At 41.3% G+C, this 5,396-nt stretch overlaps 1 pseudogene; it reads right to left on the minus strand.

The window, feature by feature from the left end:
- Positions 1-1,810: 1,810 nt before the first annotated feature.
- LOC110328905 lies at positions 1,811-2,292 on the minus strand (annotated as a pseudogene).
- Positions 2,293-5,396: the final 3,104 nt, after the last annotated feature.

The raw sequence follows: 5,396 nt of genomic DNA on the forward strand, positions 1-5,396 counted from the left end.
ATCTTACCTTCACCTTGAACCTGTATCGCCCTTTTGTCTTTCTTTATAATGAAATAGAAAGCCTTCTCATTTTAACTAAGTGAACGGCTTGCTTAAAGCTGCCATTATCTTTGGTCCATACTGAGGAGACATACTGGTACTTTTGGCAGAATTGACATCACAAATCATGAGAGTGACCCATGTCAGCCACACCTTCCCCAAACTAGGCATATGATTGGTTCTTAACTATTTCAGCTGCAGGGGGGATTTTCCTTTTTTTCTGCAAACTGTTTTTCTTTAAAAAAATTTTATTTATTTATTTTATGTATGTGAGTACACTGCAGCTGTACAGATGATTGAGAGCCATCACGTGGTTGCTGGGAATTGAACTCAGTACCTATGCTTTCTTCGGGCCCCCTTGCTCCGGACCCACTTGCTCCAGCCCAACGATTTACTTATTATTATATGTAAGTACACTGTAGCTGTCTTCAGACACCCCAGAAGAAGGCATCAGATCTCATTATGGATGGTTGTGAGCCACCATGTGGTTGCTGGGATTTGAACTCAGGACTTCTGGAGAGCAGTCAGTGCTCTTAACCACTGAGTCATCTCTCCAGCCTCTTCTGCAAACTGTTTAACATTAACTTTTTTTTTCAGAGTGAAGTCTGATGTTTATTTATTTATTACTGCTTATATCTTCATTAAAGACATATAGGATGTCTCTTGAAAGCAACATGGAGCCTCTCTCATTTGAGAATCACCATCAAATCAGAGGCCAGCACCACACTAATAAATGATCACGCTCAGACCCACACCAACACACAAAGATCAAGACAAACACCCCACAGAGCTCCCCCCAAGGAGAGTAAATATACAAAATATTAGCAACATTTCCTACACAAAGAAGAGTGCTTGTGAATCACTGAGCGCTTTGCGGTTATTTCTGTAAGATCGCAGAACCCATCCACACAACACATATAAGCTGACTTTAAAAAATGGGCTATAAAGAACAAGGAGTCTTCTTGCTGGGGACTGCAGAACCCACTTTGCTTATCATTTCCCAGATGTAGCATCTTTATCACCTTGGTGCAAGCAACGTCATGAACTCTCATGGATGGAGGTTTTCAGTGCTTGGCCCCACAGAAAGATAACTAATATGAGGAAAAAGAAGAAAAAAAAAAAAGAAAAAGAAATATCTGCGTACTTAAAAATATCGAGGAGTTACGAACCATTGCAGTTTCCAGACACGTGGTTCTTTTTGTCCATAGAACTGGACTTACATCGTGTTAGATGAACAGCAAGCATGAAGTGAATCTTCTCTGCCTTCTACAGTTTTAATTTTATGCGAGTGATAGAGAGTCTCAGTAAGACACAAGGTGGATTTAGTTTGTTTATTAGACAGGTGACACACATGGTCACCAGTGGTGAAGAAGGCTTGCTGACAGAAAGCAGTACAAGTGAAACAGGAGAAGCAAATGAGGTAGAGACAGACCGTGTCTCAGGACTTGGGCTGAGTTTCCATGCCACTCTCTGATCCCTTTCTTTATACCTGCGACAGGAAACAGTAGAAGATGATTCTCAGAATCTCAACTGGAGGTAAAGAGAACTATATTTGGGATTTCACTCCTAAATACTGCCATATTCTTTCGAATGCTTATTCATTAGTCTTCCCAGTAAACTTTGAGCATCTTGACATTAAACCCCTCCCATTTTTCCTTCTTATTCTGTGTTTAAATTTGCATTACTTATTTTTATTTTTTTAAGATTACAGTTTAATGGTTTGTTTTTTTCCTACAGTTTAGCAGGATAGCAGATGAGTTTGAGACTCAGACTACAGAGGGAATGTTAACTGGGCAATACCAATCACACCACAAGCCAAGCGGCGTCCAGCATTTCCAGTCTTCGTACTTTCTTCATTTTCACCTTTGCCCAAGTCATCTTGTTTCTCACGGACCACCATTGTATGGCCAGTGATGGAATGCTCTCCTGAGAGTGAGATCACAAGATCTTCAATGGACACATTGGCCACACCATCCTGTCCAGCAGTCACATTGCCCAGGTCTCCAACATGCTTCTTTTCATTCACCGGACTGCCATGTTTCTTAGAGTGAGGATTAAAATGAGGTCCTGCACTGGTACAGCCTTGTGTATTATCCCCATACCGATGGATGTGGAACCCATGCTCACCTTCAGTTAATCCTGTAATTTGTCCTGACACCACAACTGGTTCACAGCTTGCCTGCTGGTCGAAGTGGATGATTCCCTGCACCCGACCGTCGCCCTTCAGTATGCACACATGGCTTTCATCGCCATGCTTCCCTGGGAGATGCCTCGGGACCTGGGAGAGCAAGATGAGAAGGTGACAACAGAAGCCGCTGCAGGAAAGGACAGCACACACACACACACACACACACACACACACACAAGCATTATTTATTCTTAAAAGAATGATTTACTTAGAGACTGTCATTGATTAAGGCTTGATAAGTAATTGAAGAAAAAGTAACCCTGAATACCACAGTGAATATAGACTATGTCAGAATTTACTAGAGAAGTTGTAGGTTACTGGAATTTTGGCTCATTGTTGGTAGGATTGCCTGGAGGGAACTTCATATAAAACGTGACTGCCCAAACATAATCCAGTGGTTATCACTGACCTCCTTACACATAGTATAACATATAATGTCACTTAATCAGCTAGCATCTTTATGTATACTTTTAATAATCACACACACATATGTATATGTGTTTTAGACACATATAACCAGTTTTAGAGGTGGGAAACAAAGAGATTCATGGAAGAAATCCTCTTCGGAAATGGTGGGAATTTTCAAATCAGTGAACAGGACAGAAGTGGGGTGAGCAGAGACAGGAAGGAAAATTTTGGAGTGGAAAAATAGGACAGAGGACAGATCCTTAAGGGACATTAGCAGAGGTGGGCACAGAAGGGGGCATGGCAGGAGATTTACAAGAATTGATTGGAAATTTAGAAGGAGAATAGAGAAGAGAGTTTTAAAAAAGAGTGGACTTGGTAGGCAATGCCTCTATCTGTGAGAGGTCAAGTTATTTAAGGATAAAAGGAGCTTTGAATTTGCCCCTTTGAAGCTGGCTCTGTGCACTATTAGTGTGGTGATAGTGGTAGAAAACTAGGGGCAAAGCTGAGGGCTGAGTTGATGGGAAGGGGAGGGAGTGGGGATGTTGAGTAGCTGCCTTAAGGGAGGCTGGCTCCACTGGGAGGGTATCGGTGCAGGGAAGGGGGTTGCAGGGGTCAGGAGCCAGAGGAGAAACGGATGGGAGCGGTTTCCTGTTCTCTCAGCTTAGAAAAGTGATTTATCATTTTGTTTATACATAAAAGCTGAGGGGAAGGAGCCTGTGAAGATGGTGCAGATACAGAAGAAAGGGCATAATAGTGAATATGATCTTAAGGAATGATGGAGGAGAGGAGTCATGGGTACCACGGAAGAGAAGAGAAAGGATGCTGCCTTGCCATCCATTGCTGCAAGGTTTGAAATGCTGGGGAGTACAGAGGAGAGGAAATGTGAAGCAGAGACTGAAAAGGCATGGCAAAGCTGCCCTGTGATTCCCTGTGTGGAACTGGGGCAGACTTATGGCTTTATGTATGTTTTCATAAAGTAGAAATAAATAAATGTAGTCCATCTGCATAATATGACTTTGTACTGACATCAGCCTCGCCGTGGTGCCTTCTTCAAAATTAACAGATAGAGGCATAAAGCGATAGAGAGAGCCATTTCCTTTAATTTACTGTGTTTCATATGCTCAACATGGCATTTGCAATTGATGCTCCTTTTTGTGTTATGATAACTGTCTCCACATCACCATTCTTGCTTCCAGATATTCACCCTGCTAGAAAATAAAAAGATTTGCAGACTCCATTGCAATTTTCTTTACATATATTTTTAACACTATATATTTGTGGGAATAAAACATGCAAGATTATATATACGTTTCTTACCTACATTCACCTGATCATATGTTGAAGAATGAGTGAACTTTCCTAGTTTTAAAGAACAATCACGTAAGTCAAATGAAGAAAAAAGCAATGGAGTACAAAATAGCTACTAGATGAAATTGAATAGAAAGTGAAAGACTCTAGGTTTTCATATGTCTTAAGGGGTAAAACTCCAACCCCTAGGACAGAAAACCCATGGTCCTTTCTTCCTTTTTTCCAACTTTTCTTTCACCTTCTAATTCCCTCTTTCTTCTTTTCCTTTTCTCTTTATATGATGAGATTCTCTGTCTGGATGTCACAATACCTACTGAAAGAGATATCCAATCGCCACAGAGACATGGTCATTCCTGATTTCAGTGTAGATGGTTGATATACTCAGGAAATATATCAAGACAAAAAGATGTGCACATATTCAGTAAAAGTGAATGGTTTGGCAGAGTGATTTCAGTCTGTGCTTGGTGGAACCTACAGCTATGGAGCCCACAGAAGCAACTGTAAATGCAGTAGAGATGGAAAATGATCTTCCTTCCCTGGAGTATATCCATTTCTCTCAAAGCCGGAAGTAAGGAGTTTGCTTGTGTGTGTCTCACACTAGCATATGTCGCCTCCATGGACTTCAGTTAAAATACAAAGATCTTTTATGACTTCCCCATTTTCTGGCTACATGAATAAGCCAAACTTTCTTCACATGCGAATTCAGAACTAAGGGGTCAACAAGATGAAACTGTGGGCAAAATCACTTGTTGTGTAAGCCTTGGTGATTGGCATTTCATCCTCAAACCTGCACAAAGGTGAGAGGAGAGAAGTGATCCAATGCTGCGAAGTAGACCTCTGATCTACACTGGCCCATCTTGGCACACATTCTGTCTACATACACATCACATGCCCTCACCCTCACAAACACTAATAACAACAACAATAAAAGGATTTAGAAGTTATCATCTTATTTTCTGGGTCCCGTTTATCTGAGTATTTCCTGAAAGCAATAATTTGTCTTAGGAAAAGTAGAGTGATTTTATATGTGACTCTGATCTCATCCTCTTACAAGCTAAGGCTGTGTGTGTGTGTGTGTGTGTGTGTGTGTGTGTGTGTGTGTGCCAAGGACTGTAATCAGGGGAAATAGGAGCTGTATGTCCCTGCATTTACATTGCTGTGGTGTTGTTTATAGGAAGTTGTGATTAGGTTCTCCTTTGAAGGATCTCAAGACCTTGAAATGTCCTAGGAGAAAGTGAGTATGCTAAGTGTATTATCTTTTTTTATGTTTTTTTATTATTATTATTTTCTTTATTTACATTTCAAATGCTATCCCAAAAGTTCCCTATATCATCCCCCTGCCCCTGCTCCCCTACACACCCACTCCCACTACTTGGCCCTGGCCTTCCCCTGTGCTGGGTCATATAAAGTTTGCAAGACCAAGGGGCCTCTATTCCCAGTGATGGCCAATTAG

The sequence above is a fragment of the Mus pahari genome, chromosome 11 (genome assembly GCF_900095145.1).
Source record: "Mus pahari chromosome 11, PAHARI_EIJ_v1.1, whole genome shotgun sequence".
Taxonomy (NCBI): domain Eukaryota; kingdom Metazoa; phylum Chordata; class Mammalia; order Rodentia; family Muridae; genus Mus; species Mus pahari.